This window comes from Lissotriton vulgaris, chromosome 1_2 (genome assembly GCF_964263255.1).
Source record: "Lissotriton vulgaris chromosome 1_2, aLisVul1.2, whole genome shotgun sequence".
Taxonomy (NCBI): domain Eukaryota; kingdom Metazoa; phylum Chordata; class Amphibia; order Caudata; family Salamandridae; genus Lissotriton; species Lissotriton vulgaris.
In genome coordinates, this window is record NC_141686.1 from 287,419,433 (window position 1) to 287,438,283 (window position 18,851).

Sequence of the window (18,851 nt, forward strand, 5' to 3'; positions counted from 1 at the left end):
CTTACATTCTAAATTATGCGGAGAGGGTTAAACCTCTCTACGAACTAATTAAACCTGATTTTAAACCAATCAACTGGACTCAAAAACACACAGAAATTTTGAGATCATTGCAAACAGACATGTTAGCAAAAACAAAATTAGATACACGTGACAATACACGCAACCTTGTAATCCGAGTCATCCCAGGAAGATGCGGATTCACGTACCTGACCTCTAATGAGGGAGAAACGGTACCAATAGCTTACAAATCTCACTTGTACACACAAGCAGAAAAAACATGAGAACTAGCACACAGCAAAAGGATCATTGTCCTCACAGCGGAATCCGCCTTCGAGGCGCTATTCAGCCCAGTAAATCTGCCTACAATGTCACTGGATCCGAAATGGATACAGTGGGAAAATTCTCTTGCTGCGGAAGATGTGAAATACTATTTTGCCCCACACATGAAAAAACGGAATGATTTAAATTATGAAAAAGAATATCCTCTGCCAATCAAAATTCTTCCTCTACAACAATACTCCTTTATATTCTATACAGACATATTTGTACAGCATTACAATGTAGAAAATAAATCCTACGATGCAGCCTGTGCGATTGTTAAAGGTCGCTGGCTGTGCAGTAAATTCAGACCGAAAATATCAAAAACTGAATCATTGAGAAAATGTTCAGCTCAGCGAGCTGAAATCAGATCCTTAAAGATGGCGCTTGAAAATGCCGAACGTGAATTCCCGACACTAATCGTGTGCGATTCGCATTTTTGCGTCAACTCATACAATAATGATTTGCAGAGCTGGGTTCAAAATGATTAGAAAGATGACACAAGTGCCACAATCAAGCATAAAATGCTTTGGAAACAGGTAGTTCTTTTACAGAAAGGACTACAAAAGACTCACGTGATACACACTCTGAGTCATCAACGTGATGGCGTTCACGTTGCAGGGAATTCATTGGCTAATACAGCCATAGCGGAAGCAACTAAACCGGCTTCCGTAGCCACAAAAAAGCGTTCAGAAAAATACATAGACGGGGAAACCATGCTGGCAGTAAAGACGTCCTTAAAAGGCGACTGTGCAGCACTACCCGTGAACTATCCACTCAATTATGCATACGTAATTGATGCAAACTCCGTTCCTTTTGCTCAAATCCCTGGAGTGGGGGATAGGGTAATTCCAAACACGAACCGGAGGAAATTATTAATAGCAGACGCACACATGGGTGAAGGTCCAAGGCACAAATAGATGAAGGAATCTCTGACTCAATTACAATCAGTGTACTGGTGGCCGGGGATGAGCCTGCACCACTATAAATATGTAAAGAGCTGTCCCGACTGCGATAGAGATTGCAGCAGTGAGTCAAGCGGAGTAATGCCATGGCCTGGTATGTAGGTAGCGTATTGCTGCCTATATGTAATCCAGCGTCCTATTAATTGTTTAAGACTACATTCACTTAGAAAATGTGGCCCCAGCACTGGGCTGACGCCAAAACTGTTATAAAAGATCTGCGAGTCTTTATCGGCACATACGCAATTGCCATGTTCCATTCTGACCAGGGTCCTGCTTTCAACTCTTAAGCTTATAAGGAGGCCATGGCAAGTATGGGCGTTGGGTTGCGATTCTCTTGTCCATCACACCCTGAGGGGAACAGTGTAGTGGAAAGAAAAAACTGAGACATAAAGCAATCTATAACAGCGAAGTTATTAGGTTCGGGTGATGGGTGGGTCAAACATTTAATAAATGTCCAACTTAGTCTAAATAATTTGCCAAGAAATTCTCTAAAAGGTTTAAGCCCATACAAACTATTATTCGGAACTAGAATGCATGTTCAGGACCTCGATAGTCAGGCTTCAGTGGTAAAAGATAAGAATAAAGACTTTGACATCAAAGATCGTTTGGCTGTTTTACAGGACTTGAATGAAACAAGAAAATCCTTAAGCAACATAAAAATAAAGCAACAGCCAACTACCACTGAAGACACACCACCTGTCCCAGCAAGACCTGTCTGGATTCCAAAGATTGGGGATCTGGTCAGAGAGAAAATAGCGGTAAAGAAGGAATTTGGGCCTTCTTACAGAAAAGCAGTACCTGCCTTGGCAATCAACAGAACAAGATCAGTAGTACTACCGCCTCTTGCTGGTAAAAAGGAGAACTGAGTTGTATCAATCGACCTGGTAAAACCACAATCATGTGGCCTATAATCAACAATAGGCCAAGTGGACTCCCAAGAAATAACAGAATACCCAAATTTGCAACAATCCAAGAGGTTCAAACTGAAAGACTAATCACATTTGATAAACCTGCAGTACACAGAGAGGGACTATGCAATAACGCCATGAAACTCGTGCCTCTTGAAACACAGATTGAAACAGTTTGTCATGAAACACCAGTCTACAATGATGTGGCATCAGAATGTGCAAATGAAAAGCAATTGGAGAAGACAATTCCAACTATTGACAGAACTGCTCTGGCTACTTCATCAACTTCGATACCTTTTCTGAAGATCAAAACGGCCCTGAAGTGAGACCAGAAACAAAGACTTTTAAAGAAAAAGCAACAGAACTCTTTCATCAACTCAAGGAAACTTACCTTATTTCTCCATGGTTAGAGTTTTGCTTTGGGCTAGGTGTATTTTTCCTCCTGCTTTGGCTCATCATGATACTTTGTTTGGGAAAATTCATTGAAGGGAAATACAGTTCAATGGACACAGCAAGTCAGAACATCAACTTAGTACTGAAACCACACAAATCATCCCACGTGAAGAAAAGAGGATTATCATCAGTAAATGTCACAGCCATTCCAATACCCGGCGGGGTAGTATGGGACAAGACTGACTATGTAATATATGGCCCGGTCGAGATCTTGAAATATCCTCACCAATTCAAGGTTTCCTTAAGTGGCTTTGTAAAACCAAGTACATTTTCTGATGATTGGGATTTTGAAAGTATAAATAATATGATATCAGATTTAGTGTTGTCAGCCAGATTTACAGAACATGATTATTTACAAGGTTCGTCTAATTATGAACAGCTGTACTGCTTCTCACATTACGGAGACTATTACTTACATAAATCTGCACAACCTAGAAATGTTTTTAAATATAACCAACGGGAACATTGTGCTACTCCACCTAAAAGTAATACGAAAACATTCTATGAGAAATTCCAGTACTTCTCAGGGTTTAACACAAGTGATGCAGAAACGTTTTATTATAAACTGTTGGATAAAACAGGGACGAAAACCATGTTGACAAATACTAAATTGATATATTCAGAAGCATTTTATGAAAAAATGATGACATTTGGTTTTGATTTCTGGAAAAACAACATTGAAACAAAAACCATCTGGGGTACAAAAGATTGGCAGGTACAAGGCCTAGAAGCTTTATTTCGAGCCTGCATGATCCCAGAACAAATAAATGTTCCTAAATGAAACAATTCACCAAACAACCTGTCTTGGCCTAGCTAAGATTAAAGACCTTAACAAACCGTCTATTCCAAAGCCAATACCTGATAATACAACCACAGATATTGAAATAGACGTATCAAAAATTTTACATCTAAACAGAACACATCCTGATTGGAAAAAGTGGTTAATCTGCCCTACTGACGCGAATAACTGTCAAGATAGATTCCTGAATAAAACACAGGGGTTAAAAATGACCAGACCAGACCCTAGATACTCCCAGAGACAACATCCAGGGATAGTAACAACATACACTGTATGGAAACTCTGCCTCGAATGGCTAGAAACATCCACACTGGCAGAAATTAAGCAACACTTATCTTTACTTAACCGCATCACTGCTGCGGCGATTTTTGCGCTGTGCGGCTTTTTTTCAAAAGCCGCGTTACATGACGAGCTCAGCTCGTCATCAGCACACGCCACCCGTGGGTGATGACGAGCTGAGCTCGTCATCAGCATCGAAAGGGTTAAAGATGGTGCTGATTTGCGTGATTTCATTATGGGACCACGCAAAAAGCGTCAGAAACGTTTCATAGCGGCAAGTGTATATGCGGCATACAACGAGGCTTTGAAAGTAACACAAATTGAAACAGCAGAAAAAATACGAGAAATTGATCGTATTAATTTGGCAAAATCACTTTCTGTTGTGGATAATGGGTTAATGACTCTGTCCTCCAGAATATATTCACTGGACAGTATTGTATCATCTGCCATCGATATAATAGATAAAGACTTGCTGATGTTACAACATGACCAGTCGCAATTGCGTTCTATTGTACAGCTAGGCTGGACGCTGCAAAAATCTTCGTTCAGGCTATGTGCCATGGCGTTTAATCAACACAACGTCATTGTTTTCCATCTTTAACCTTACTGATAAACAAATCAGCTTGGCACAGAAAGGAGCAGACTATACAATCCTGAGCATCGAAAAACTTGAGAGATTGCCATTGACAATGTCAGAAAGACCTGTCATTGAATGGATAATACATAGGATTATCACAATTCCGAAACAACTTTCCGATTTAAAAATTGCCTTGAGTATATACCGACTGGCCAGTATGAACGATTGGGTAAAGGGTACATTAAGTCAGCATGGAAATTACCATATACACACACATGCTATAGTGACAGCAACAAAAATTTATTTCTTAGTGGTGAAAATTGCAAACATTCACTAAGCGGTATACTTTTGTGCCAGGGTATTAATTTACACGGGGCCTGTGAAGGAACTTCAAACAACCTTTCATGCCACCAACATGTCACACCTGCAACGCAGATAGAGCCCTTCTTTAGGCAGCTTTCTAACGGGAGTTACATTCTAATAACGGATCACAGCTGTTGTGGCCTGATGCCAGGGAAAGCATATCTCGTAAGCGTAACTTCCATGGTCACTTGTTGTATGCAAGCATTGTTTCCAAACAGCCCTGGAGATTCCGAGACGCCGATTTGGCCTCCTTTGAATGTCTCTTCTATACGAATTGATACTTTAAGCAGAATGAAGTCTGTGCTTTTACAGACAACAGTGACCATAATGTCATCAAAAGAGACGTATGATCTCCAAGTTGCAAGGACAGCTTCGGAGATACATGAACTTTTATCAACAAATTGCCCCGTGCATTTCACAGAAATGCTTAGCCAAATTCTAAATATGTCGGATGCCGTAGGTATCTCAAACGTATTTAAGACGATTTTTTCGGGACTGTTAACACCATTCAAAGCAATCCTGGGAATTATTCCCAATTTTGTCCATTCAGTGGCGGCATACCCCTGATTTTGGGACTTGTAGCAGGCATTTTATTTTTGACCCTCCTGCTCCGATATGGCAAGCCAAAACACAGACATGACTCCGGCAAGGATGGAAGAAACGCTCCTAGCAGTACGCTACCGGGACCGCATAACTAGAGTCCTTGGATTGGCCAGGCTGAGAGATCTGAACAGGACCTGGTTTCTTTCATTCAGACCTATATGGCAGGCCTGCATCTTACCTGTGCTTCGATGTATGCTATGCGGAGAAGAATGCGTGTTAGACACCTGTCTTGCACTACCATCAGCAGTACCAATGGATATCGATACTTTGCTAAGTCCTGTAACGGCTCACGCATCGTGTTGTCCCCAGCGGCTACCAATCCTGATGACGGCATTCGTTGAGACTCCTGCGCTACGACTAGGTGGCGGCAGTAAAGCGGTACATAAAAGCAACATCACCCATGTACGGCCTTCTGTGAGCATTGCTGATCCAGAAATCGATGATAGCAATCATTCTCACACCTGCCAAGTTACAGCATTATCGAACTTGGTTGAACTGTCACCTGAATATGTAGACCTATTCTTTGAAAGCTTGTCTGATATGATGTTCTCCCCTGAACAGAAACAATGAATTTTGAAAAACATACCGGCGCACAGCGTTCCCATGAACTCTGAATTCAGCCTTCAGTTTTGATCAACAAAAACTACTGAAAAGCGTTGGAACTCTATTCCCCGTTCACCACGAGAATTCTTTTTTTTTTAATTGAACATTTTTCAAAATATTTACCTACCGGGAGGAGCCAAGCAGGCATCCGAAATGGCCGCATAGTCGCTCGGCTCCGAGAGCTCTTTCGCCCCACACGTCTATCCTGACGTCCATCCTGCGCCACGAAGGCATACTTTAATAGGAGAAAGAAAACGGGCACCTACCGTTTGCTTCCGAAGCTCCTGCGTGCAGCAGATCCTGAGAACCGTCCCCGACGGCTCCGCGGCCCACGCGGCGATGAGACCGGGGCGTTGACTTGGCAGGGCCTCCGGCCGGAGCTGCAACATCGGCGGCTGTTGATGGCGGTGGGGGGCATGTCGGTGGGTGCCGTTGACATGAAGGACCGCTGCTAGTGGTGAAGACCCGGTCCGCTGGGCGGTGACCCTTGAGGGGCAGTGTGGTGGCACAGGATCGGAGGGGGCGTATGCTTCCTGCCCCCTCCCCAAACTTTGTTGCCCGGGTATAGCCAAGGACTGCCCCTGACATAGGCGGGCGACTCCCGGGGCCCGGCAGGGATTTTAGCCTTTTGGTGGCTCTCCTTTCTGGAGCCTGCCTCACAGCTTTTCGCCCCGGGGACGCATCCCGTGGCGCCCTCGAGGTGAGGACTGGTCCCTGACAGTGGTGAAGAGGGACGGGGCCGACTGGTTTAAGTTGGCGGCTGGTGCTCTCCTCTACGGCCCGCGTCCACGCCAGGTGGCTGTTGCACGGATGGGGCCGGGATGCTCGCAACGTACGCAGGAGTTTACATCCTGGGACATGTTGACTGCCCTAGCAGTTTTGCACGAGACCATGATTTCCCATGCCTGGGACCTGGGTGAAAGAATGGATGCCATTGCTGTCTCGCCTTCTCTAACGGCCACGGTCCGACTCCAGGGGACTGCCGATGAACTTGCTGCTGATTCCGTGGTGGAAGTTCCAGCTCCGCAGAGGCACTGGGAGCCGCTTGAGGTTCGGGCTTCCGTGCCCGCTCGGACCGACTTGATTGCTCGTATGGATGTCTCCTTGGGACACATGTCCAACTGGCGGCTGGGGATGGAGCGCTGTTTTCCCTCATGGACTGGCCTGGTTAAGTCGCCGCGGTGGCCAAACTGTGTGACTCTTCTCTCCTGGATGGTGTTATTATCTGTGAGCCTTTGGAAGTTCCCGAGACCGGACTTGATAGTGTCTGATCTTTGCTGTTGGTGCTTCGCTGGACTTGGACTGTTGTGCTTTTCTGGGTCTGCGCCCCACCTGGATCCACCCATATTATTTGGACCCTTGGGACTGTGCTTTAACTTGATTAATGAGTGGACTTCTGGCGGTACCGCTACCAGACAGGGGCAGGGATGAAGTGGTTTCATGGTCTAATGGCTTTATTGTTGATAGACGGTGCAGTGGGTATGTTCGATCGATATTTTGTCGCTAATGTGATGGGGATTTATTGTTCTTCATTACAGTATTACTTCCTTTCTGGGATTTCCGAGGTGTAGGGGCGAAGGGCGGGGCCGGGAGGCATGATGAGGGCCCTCCTCCGCTTATTTTTCTTTTCTTTTCCTCTTTCTCTATCTTTCTATATTTCGGGTCTCTATTAGGGCGACAGGCACACTGCGGGGGCGGGGGGTAGGCCATGGCCTTCTGCAGGTGTGCAGGGTGGGGGGTTGCGGGATGGGTGGTTGAGCGATATTTGTTTCTATGGCCCTTTAGTCTTTCTTCTCTTTTTAGTGTCGTCGTCGCTCACGCTCTTTGCGGTATGTTTGGTGATGAGGGGTGGGAGTTGGACTTGCTACACGCTGGGGTTGCGCCTGCATTTCTTCTGCTTTGTATATCTTAACCCCCGATATTTCCTTCGTATTAACACTGTTTGTAGATATCCTGATTTCCACACTATTGCGGGACAGTGTACGACTGTGCGACACCTCTTCCTTAGTTTCTTATTTGAAAATGAACCTCTTAAATCCTGATTTCAATCTGTTGTGTCTGATTACAAGTTATGCATCGTTACTTTATAACCCCGGGTTTCGAACTGCTATAACTATACATATTGCTTGCAGTATTCTCGTTCTGTTTAGCGGCCGGCCGGGATGGTTGTAGGCCCATACTTGTAACTGCTTGTACTACGAATAAAGGTTCAATAAAAAATAAAAAAATAAAAAAAATTAAAGTACATGACACAGCAGAAGCCACTATCTTAGATTCCTAGATTACACTCCGAGTTCTTTCAACAGATAAAACCCCAAGCAACCTGGGAAAGCCCTGCTTGCTTTGTTTTTATTAGTAATAGAACTCTAATGAGCACTGTAAGAACGACCAGTTCTTAGTGACATCTTTATTGACGTCTTATGTCCAAAAACTTACGTCCAACAAGGCAGCTTCCAGGTACAAATAATACCAACGTTGCCTTAAGCAAACGCAGCGGTGGTGGTGAATAGAGGAGCTGAACAGCTGTCCCTTGCAGAGCCCAGCAGATGCGAGAAGCCCACGGACGTTGCCCCTCCGTCTCCTTGACGCGCTGAGAAAGACGCTGTCTTTTCTCCTGCCGAGAAAATCCAGCCCCGGCGTTTCCAGCCTACCCTTGCGGGTGACTGGGATATCGAGTCCTGAGAGGAGATACAAGACCTCCAACATTCTATTCCAGAGGTACAGTGTTGACTAAACCCTTAGAGAGAATTCTTGAAGCAAACCCTTGGCAAACCAACTTAACTTAAACTGCTACTTACTTACTCCCTCCCAAGTATTAGGCTTAGGTCAGGTACACTGGGGTAGGCGTAGTTAGAAGCACCAGTTGAGGGCGTTAGCTAAATGTATATATGAATGTATATATTTTATTCATTTTTTATCTATCGTATGGCTAAGAAACCATATCAATGCTTTTACAGTATTATTTCGCAAACCTCCTTTTACTGTACGCACTTTTTATAATAACAAGTCTTGCAATTGAGGCAATTCATTTCTCTTGCATGAGAAGAAAGACTGTTCAATAAATAATACCTTTTATTGAAAACGCCCGTCTCTCTATTCTCTGCATAATGGTGAAAGTAATCTGCACAACTGACTGAGTGAAATAGCTGTCTATTGTTTCACACGACTCTAGAGATTGACTAATTAGGGGAGGAGCAGCCAGGAGAGAGCAGGAGCGGAGGTGCCAAGCTGGGGAACAGATGGCTGGCGATTTGATGCTGTGCACGCGCATTTTAGCTCAATGCGCTTGCGCATTGACCTAAAAGCGCACGGGCACAGCATCAAATCGCCAGTCTAGTTAAAGTCTGTTTAAGCCCCTATAATCTCGCAAGCTCAATGCGCATGCGCATTGACAGGCGAGACCTAAAAAGGAGGATAGAAAAAGAGCTTGTTGGGGCATAATTAAGCTGCCCTACCTCCCTCTCTTCTGTTTCCTCGCTCTTCAATATTGCATGTTTTTTTCATGGCTGTAAGGAGGAAGTACTGGATCATATATTTTCCTACTTGCGCATGAAGTGTTAAATTTTAAATTATGTGTTTTTCCACCTCTCTTATGCATATTTTCTTTTGTTTTATGGAAGAGGATTGTGGTGGAGATGTGCAAGAAGTGCTCATTAGCTTTTACCTGTGTCGGGTGCACTACTCACTACAGCCGACTTTGGTGCTGGAGACCAGGGTTCGAGCCTCGGGGTCGCACCCACATCCTGTGATTCTGGGCAAATCACTTAATCTCCCTGTGCCTGAATGTGTAATGTAAATGCGGTGCTCTTGTAAAGCGCTCCAATACATTTGGGTCGAGTTCGCGCTATATAAATATCCAACAAAAAAAAACAAGCATTTACAATGCAATGGTCTCACCTTTGCAAAAGTTTGAGCTATTGGCATTGTAAATGACAACGAGCCTGATTCACAGAACTAATTTAAGACAAAATCCTAAACTTACTACTTTTGCTATTCACAAAAGTTAGGATTTTGTCTTACGTTTGTCTTAGGACAGACTTAAGACAAAATCCTAACTTAAGTCTGTCTTAAGTCTGTTTTAAGACAAACTTAAGACAAAATCCTAACTTCTGTGAATAGCAAAAGTAGTAAGTTTAGGATTTTGTCTTAAGTTAGTTCTGTGAATCGGGCCCAACATTTTTATTTATGTGTTGGTTTTGAAAACAGATAAATAAATGGTATTGTCATTTACAGTGCCAATAGCTGAATCTCTTGCAAATGCCACACACAAACACACAGACCTACACAGAGTCCCACACACATGCACACACAGAGCCACACACAGAGAGAGCCACACACACAGCCACACAAACACACACAGAGCCACACACACACAGAGCCAAACACAGAGCCACACACACACAGAGCCCCCTCACACACACAGCCACACACACACAGAGCCCCCCACACACACAAACAGATGTGGAATCCTTCTGTAGAACTTGTTGACACCAAGTTCCAAAATTACCACTGCGCATGTGTGCAGCCTACACTAGCAGAGACCTAAAAATTAATGGGAGGACTGGAAGGGGTCTTGAGAGGCATTAGCTGAATGGTCACACGTGTATTTTCCTCAAAAAGCTCTTTGTCAGTATAATGTTTTAGGCATTTATACCCCCACCTTTTTTAGCCTCTAGGGTAACCAAGCGTCATAGTGAGCAAACAATGCATGGTATGTAAATAAACATAATGAAGGGGTTTTGATAGCATCCAACATTCTGGCCCCGGGGACACCAGAGCAGGGGGAGCCTCTTTTCTGGATGGATCAGGGAACGGGGTAAATATGGGGGGGGGGGGGGTTTCCAGGCTGTCGTATGGACGGCTTTACGAAGCTCCAACCATATAAACGGAACTGGCAGCCAGTTCTCACCAGAGGAGGTTGTTCCCTCTTTGATGGTAAAGGCCACTTGCAGCCACTTCCCTTTACTAGGGTGAGAGGCAGGGAGCACCTGTCTCTCCCGGAGAGTTGGGGCAGGTAGAAGCGTGTCAACCCTGGGGGACTGGGGCAATTAGAACAGTTTTTCACCTTAACGTGTTGCACACACAGGTGAGGGGATTCGACCTGCTTCTTTTTTTGGAGCGGGCTGGACAGACCAGAGCGCCCCCTGCCCAATAGCCCCTCCCCTCCACGCGTCAACAGCTAATAAACAGCTAATAAAACCCATTTGTTTACGAATTGGGAGAATGAAAAGCTGCTCTGTGCAGGTTAAAATGGGTGCATTGAGTCAAGGAAACAGGAGAACTGACTAAACCATCTCGTAATCACCAGCTGGGAAAGGGAAAACACTTGAAAAAGATGAGTAAGCGATCGGTCTGCGTTGCACGATGTCTCAGCAAGGGGGGCATTTTCACTACACGAACCCAGTCTGCCCAACTCCCTCACACAGAACTCTGGCAGAGGCGCACCACGGACGTCCACTGCACGGGGCAACTGACAACACAGGGAGGGCACGACCCAAGGTATAAATCCACAATCCACCTAGCATTCAGTGATCAACCCTCCAAGGAATGTGAACACAAACACACACTACATAATGGCACACAGCACGTGGAAAGTGCACAATCGACTACATGGGATAAACTCAGAAACATAAAGTAATTGAAGCAAACACACAAAGTAGGTATACATACACAGCACAGACATACAGTACGCAAAGAAAAAAAAACACACTGGGCAATCACGCCACACGTCACGAATGCACAATTAAAAATGAAATAAATACACAATCCTAATGCAGAAACATTACTGAACACCAGCGAACACGATAGATCGCAAGTCACCAATCCACAGTCACCCACAGCACATGACACAAATGCACAATCACATACAGAAAGAGAACGACATTCTGAGAGAAGTAGCAGGGGCACCGATGCACAATCACACGCAGTGCGACACATGCACAGGGCATAAAACAAACAGAGTGACACACGGCACAAATTTACAGTAACACAGGAGACTAAAGAAATGCACAACCACACACACAGCAGAGGCGGAGTGCATTTTCTGTTCCACCAGTGGGTGCATGGCTCCACAGAAAGGGCAGCTCGCACCTTTCACAACACACACACATCCTTTTGTTCCTCCCTGTGAGCAGCATGTCTTCAGACAGAGACAGTGAGTCTGGCAGACAGGATGGAGGGCTTGGAATCCCTGCCCTCCCCTAATCTCCCTCCCCCACCCCCACCAGCCAGAGCCGGCCACCAAGATGATGGGGTGCACTCTCCGACCACGCCTCGTTTAAACCCCCCCCCCGCCTCCGTAATGAGGCCAAGCGAGGCAGCCCGCTCCCCGTTTTTACGCAGAGACGCAGCTGCTCCAGCAGCAGGGTATTCTGGCAGCCTCTCTGATCCCATTAGCCCCCAGCCTTTATTCTTGGAGGAGTCCTTAATGGAGCCTCTCAGCTTTAATTTAGTGATAGGACATTTACAGCTGCCTTGTCACCAGGAGAGGAGGGACAGCCAGGAGCTAATCTGACCTTAAAGGGGAAACACGCTTCTGGTTACAAGAACATTACACTGAGCCGATTCGAGGAATTACTGTCTGCTGATATGAATGTGTATTCAGACCAAGTTCTAGTGTAGAAGCTGGGAGGCTTCGCAGGAAGCCCAAAAGATGCCAATCCCACGCAGATCCAGAAAGAAGAGCTTGTAACCTCTCAGTTAACCAAAAAGTAAGCGCTCGCCATTTGTCTCTAAGCCCGTCCTTTTCCGACTGGGGGGCGTGTTTTTGACTGTTGTTGTTTACATTCCAACCAATGGAGAAGAGGGGAGAAAGAAAGTCAGAAACACGCCCCCCATTTATAAAAGGACGGCGCTATGATCGGAATTAGAAAGTCACTGGGACCTCATCTCCAATGGCTGGCCACCGTTTAGGAGGCTAGCCAATGGAGAAGAGGGGACGGGGCTTAACCTCGCTACTCAAAATCATTAAATCTCGCCAGCGAGACTACGCATGTGCGCAGCCTACGTTAGCCGAGACCTAATAAATCTCGCCAGCGAGATTGCGCATATGCGCAGCCTACGCTAGCCGAGACCTAAAAAGTCTCCCTTACTTGACACCCTCTTTATGAGGGACGGTGGGAAGTCTGCCTGGGGTCTGTTATCTCTCTTTTTCCACATTCTTCTAATTAATGCATTTTCCTCCAACACCGGAAGATAACAGAATCTGCTTTTTCCCTCGCATGTCAAAATTCTCATTGTGAAGTTTCACAATTTCCATCTACATGGGCGCCTGCTTTCATGTCATTTTAGCGCTTGTTCTTTTTTACACTATATTTTGTGTTTAGGGTAGTGTAACAGGATGTAGCCATTACGATCATTAGATCCTTTCATAGCATGCAACTCACTCTTTAAATTCTACATACTTAGCGCCCAATTTCATTTTTATATACTAAGTGCAGCGTCAGGTTCCTTACGTGGTTATATTAAGGTAAAGTCTGATGATGAGGAGACGTACCTTTGTGATGGCTGTGTGCTGTTACTTTCTCTGCCTGCACGAGAGAAGTTCTGCAGCAACACACACAGCAGGACAACTCATACCATTCACAGCACTCTTCCAGATCACCCAAAATCATTCAGCATGCCACGCAGGATGTTCAGTTTCTGAGCACTCTGAAAAATACAGCAGCCTTTTTTTCCTTTTTTTCATTGCCTTGGCAGGGTTAGCCTACATATTTTTCAACAATCTTTATTAAGAATAACCCCCAAGTTACTGTACCAGTTTTAAGAAGCGCTTTGAGCCCTAAGGAGCCCCGCTTAATTTTAATACTTTTCCACTGGAGGACAGACCACTTTGTAGTGATCGTGCCAGCATCAAGAAGCGACTGGAGCCCTAAGGAGCCCCGCAAAAATATTTAAATTGTGAAAATATTTCCTGAACCACCCCATTGACAGCGTGAGGATTCACTGGTGTTTTTAATTGAAAGAGAACAGTCTATAAACATTGTCCTGAAGAAGGTGGCTTACAATAATATAAGGGCCATCGAAACGCGTTGGCGTATTATATGGTGTTACATCCAAGGATCAGATTAGGTGGTGAAAAGATGAAATGATTTATGGACACCCATGAGATATTACTCCAATGAATTCTATGTGGAGTAACGAATTTATGATGTTTTTATGATTATACACTGTTGCTTGTTCTCTTATTTTTATTCTTCTGTATTGTCAGTACATTGGTGTTTTTTATTCTGTATTTCATGAATTTGTTCACGAAATAATTTTTGACTATTGGTAAACTATATATATTGTATTAAAATTTGTTTACTTTTGCATATCAGCTGTTTTTGAGTATTGTTCTACATAATTGACTGTTGGGGCCCTGGTTGAATTTTCTTTTTGTTGAGATCGGTGACACTTTAGCTGTCGTGGATAAATGTTGTTGAGTGAATTAGTATGGATGGTCAAGATCAATTAATATCACTGATCCCAGTGCAGTGAAATCTTTTTCCCAGGAGAAATTTGCTCTTTATCTACCCATTGTATATGACAATGCCTTTATTTGTTTTGAAAGCCTGCAAGGGGTATGTAAACACGAACTTTGTACATATAGTCGTTGCTTATGAAAACTAAGGTTGTCAGTAACTGCACCCGTTTTACTGCCAGCCTTGCTTCTCATAAGCAATGACTATAAGTACAAAGTTCGTGTTTACATACCCCTTGCAGGTTTTCAAAACGTAAATAAAAGGCATTGTCATTTACAATGCAAATAGCTCAAACTCTCGCAAATGCAAGACGTATTGTATTGCAAATGCTTGTTTGATATGTTAAATCCAGTATTTGTAAAGCAAACAATTACCCGAGGGCCATCAGGAAGATTTAGCAAGCCACTGCCCAGAGTCACATGGTCCTGGACTAACCTGTCGCCTGCACCAGGGATTGAACTGTGAACCCGTGGTCCGGAGTCAGGGGCCCTGGCTGCTGCACCACACATCTTCCCATATGTTAACACTCTCCAGGCAAAGGTTTCACCTTATCAGTGCCAGTTTAACATCCAAATACATTAATAAGCAACTGAAAGATGACCAATCAACCTATACATAGGGTCTTCCACTGCAATATGTGTTGCTGCAATTTTTATAATTTTTGATTCCTTTGTTTAAATCTGCAGATTATGCAGGAGGTGATGGATTATGTGGCAAATATGGGAATTCATAACTATGCAGAAAACAGCACAGCTGCAGAATTGCATAATTCCAGTGGCCTTGACTATGCCCCATGGTGTGACTGGTAGAGGTCTCTGTAAGCTGCTAAAATGCTGGTTGGTTCTCACCAAGATCCATCTGCGTTAGTTTAAGGTGGAGGAGTGATGCACTCTCTCAATACATTCCATTCAGCAATAGTTTCTCTAGTGACAGGCATAACCAGTCTATAGATAAATATGGAGTAAGAAGCAGTCACCTTGGGTAATACATGTTATTGCTGATTAATTGAAACCCTTAATTGTTGCCTTAAAAATAATACGTGCTTATGTGCTGAAAGCAAAAGCAAACATTAGCTCCCTGAATATGAGCAGTGGAAGGATACAAATGTTCTAGTCAAAAGTATGATTTGTTCACTGGATTTATGTGAGGTGTAGTGGCCATGATATTGATTACGGGCCCTATTCACAGAATGAACTTAAGACTCAATCCTAAGCGTACTACTATTTTGGTATTCACAGAATGCACTTACTACTTTTGGCATTCACAGAATGAATTTACTACTTTTGGTATTCACAGAAGTTAGGATTTTGTCTTAAGTGTGTCCTAAGACAGACCTAAGACAGACTTAAGACAGACTTAAGACAAAATCCTAACTTCTGTGAATACCAAAAGTAGTAAGTTCATTCTGTGAATGCCAAAAGTAGTAAGTGCATTCTGTGAATACCAAAATAGTAATAAGTTTAGCATTGATTCTTAAGTTCATTCTGTGAATCGGGCAACAGTAAAAGTGTTGCCGTTGGTCAGCCTAGTATCTGTTACAGCTGTAAAGGCAATAGTTGGGTGACTTTAAGGTGTAACTCTAGATTTTCAGGACGGCAACCGTTTTTGGTTGTCTTTTGTCAAAAATACCTAATGTGGAGACTAACAGTCCTTATAATGGGTTTTGGTTCAGTCTGTTACTTGTCATCGGTTTGCTTTCTTGTCAGCCACATTTGCTTGCTTCTTATTCAGTGGTTTTCCTCCCTCTTGTGTCTGTCCCTCCCTTGAGCATAACCTATTTAGAAGGGTGTAAGTCATCTGATTGGATGACTTACACCCTTCTACAGCTCACATCGGGGAACTACTTCTTTCTGTTCCTGTGTACAACATATCCCCGTGTGCTTCTTACCTGATCACAGTTCCACTCTGCCCCTGCACCCGCTGTGTTCCTCCCCAGGCCTCCCTACTCGCCCATAGAAGCTCTGCAACAGGTGTATTTTTGTCAGGGTTTGACAAAAAACAGATTATAGAGTTGTTTTGTTGTATCTCCTGCATTCCACTTGTTACATCAATGGCCAGCCCTAGGCACACATAGGCAGCATTTATATTTCTGATGGAGGGGCAGATTCCTGGCATTGAGGCAGCATGACTGAAAAGGGAGTTTCTGTTCTCCTTGGTGCCCTTACATTTGCTCCCAGGGTTGTTGCTGAGCGATTGATGTAGCATTTGTTTCGGTTCGGAGTCCTGTGGAATTCTGACATTTTCTTATTCTTTTAGATTCTATTCAAGGTTTACTGGTGAAAAGTATTTAAAAAATAAACGATGACTTTTTAATAAAGATTGAATATATTGAATTAAATGTAGTGTGTTTTGCTTCTCATTCGATATATTTTTTTTTTCTTTTACTTTTTTTTCAAACAGTGCTTTAGAAACAGGCATTGCCAAGGTCAATAGCTCAGCTTTTCTATTCCAAAGGCAAGACATGTTGGCTTTGGCAGTGCTTGTTTCTGCTACGCTCTGTTTGTGTTTGTGTTTTTACCCGTTTTGACGTCTTTTCTTTTTCTCAGAAAGTTACTGTTTCTTAGCTTTTCCATGTCTTCCACTGTCCTTAGCAATTCATGACCTCTCTCACTCCATACTCAGCAGTTTCTGATGTTTCCCATCTGTCGTTAATGGGTCACGCTGTGTTTCTACCCCCCTCTCACCTCTCTTCCCTCTTTGTTTTTGTCTACAATTTTATAATCACATCAGTTACCCCTCAGAAATCCCAAGTTGTCCTCCCTATGGTCAGTTCCTCAGCAGTCAGGTTATGTCCCCTTCCTCTTCATGTACTTCATTTCTCTGCACACCCGTCTTCCCGTTTTCCATGACCACACAGTCCCTGTGTGCCCCTCCTCTTACCTCCAGCCCCCACTTCCCTCTAGCAGTCCCAGTTCGTCCTCTGCACTCACAGTTTGTCCTCTGTTTCTATTTTCTTTTCAGCCCACATATCCTCTTTCAGCAGTCCCAGCTATCCCCTTCTGCCCTTTCCATTCTCAGCATTCTCGTTTCCCCTCTCTATGCCCACCACCCCTCTCTGCAGTGCAATATGAAATACGCCCCACTGTGCCCACCTCTCTGCAGTGCAATACGGCAATACGGAATGTGCCCCTCTGTGCCCACCACACCCCTGGACCCTGTCTGCACTCTGTCGTCTGTATGCCCCGTCCCTCTCTGTGCGCCCACCTGCTCCACATAACTCACCCCACCCTTGAATAAACCTAAATTAAAAGAAATCCGACCTGGGTGCAAATCCCCCCGTGGCGACTCCCTTTCCCCAGCCATGCGTGGCCTCCGTGCCCTTACCAGTACAGATTACATGGAGCAGCCAATAAAACGGGTAAAAAGAGAGTCCTGTTCTCTACCTTGATTTGTCAAGAGATGGCTCCGAGGGTCTCCGCGGCTGAGAAGGAAGGAGGGCGCCCACACGCAGACGGAGAGAGAGTGAGAGAGAGGACACAGTCACCGTGATTGAAAGGCACGGCTCTATGGGCTTTATATAGAGGGCGCGAGGGTTGGCTTATCACAGCTCCGACTGATAGGCGTGCCAGTGCCCACCCTTCTCCACCCCACCCCCATCCATCCAGCCTGCACTGCCAGGGCGGAGGCTTAACACACCTCCGCAAGATATGGGAGACTCCGCCATCTGGTGCGAGTTCAAGAGTATATAGGGTCGAGATGCATTCTCGTAGCTGCCTGTGGGTCCCACTGCTGCAAGTCAGGATTGAGGTGCACTGTAAGAGCTCTGTGAGTCGAAATACCGACACAGTAGGAGCTGCCACAGAGCACTGTTGAGGTGCATTATCTGTGTGTCTGTGGGTTCCACTGTTACAAAATAGCAGATTCAAGTCAGGATTGAGGTGCATTGGAAGAGCTGTGTGAGTCACAATACTGACATAGTAGAAGCTGCTTATAGCAGTTACAAAACAGCGTAGTTTCAAGTCAGGCTTGAGGTGGATTGGAAGAGCTGTGTGAGTCATAGTACTGACATTATAGGAGCTGCTACAGAGCACTGTTGAGGTGCTTTATATTATCTGTGTGTCTGTGGGTTCCAATGTTACAAAATAGCAGTTTCAAGTCAGGATTGAGGTGTATTGGAAGAGCTGTGTGAGTCACAGTACTGACATAGTAGAAGCTGCTTATAAAGCACTGTTGAGGTGCATTCTCAGAGCTGCCTCCGGGTCCCACAGTTGCAAAACAGCGTAGTTTCAAGTCAGGATTGATGTGCATTGGAAGAACTGTGTGAGTCACAGTACTGACATTATAGGAGCTGCTACAGAGCACTGTTGAGGTGCTTTATATTATCTGTGTGTCTGTGGGTTCAACTGTTACAAAATAGCAGTTTCAAGTCAGGATTGAGGTGCATTGGAAGAGTTTGTGAGTCACAGTACTGACATAGTAGGAGCTGCTATAGAGCACTGTAGAGGTGTATTATTGTTGTGCGTGCGGGTTCCTTGCCACAACAGATCACAGTTTCAAGTCAGGATTGAGGTGCATTGGAAG

The 18,851-nt window shown here is 44.6% G+C and overlaps 1 protein-coding gene across 1 annotated transcript in view; it reads right to left on the reverse strand.

The window, feature by feature from the left end:
- CARNS1 (carnosine synthase 1) overlaps positions 1-17,829 on the reverse strand; it is a 570,577-nt gene extending 552,748 nt beyond the window's left edge. The window contains exon 1 of the mRNA XM_086953255.1: positions 17,714-17,829. The gene's annotated coding sequence lies outside the window, so the exon portion shown is untranslated. The remainder of the gene's footprint in view (positions 1-17,713) is intronic.
- Between the last annotated feature and the right edge of the window lie 1,022 nt (positions 17,830-18,851).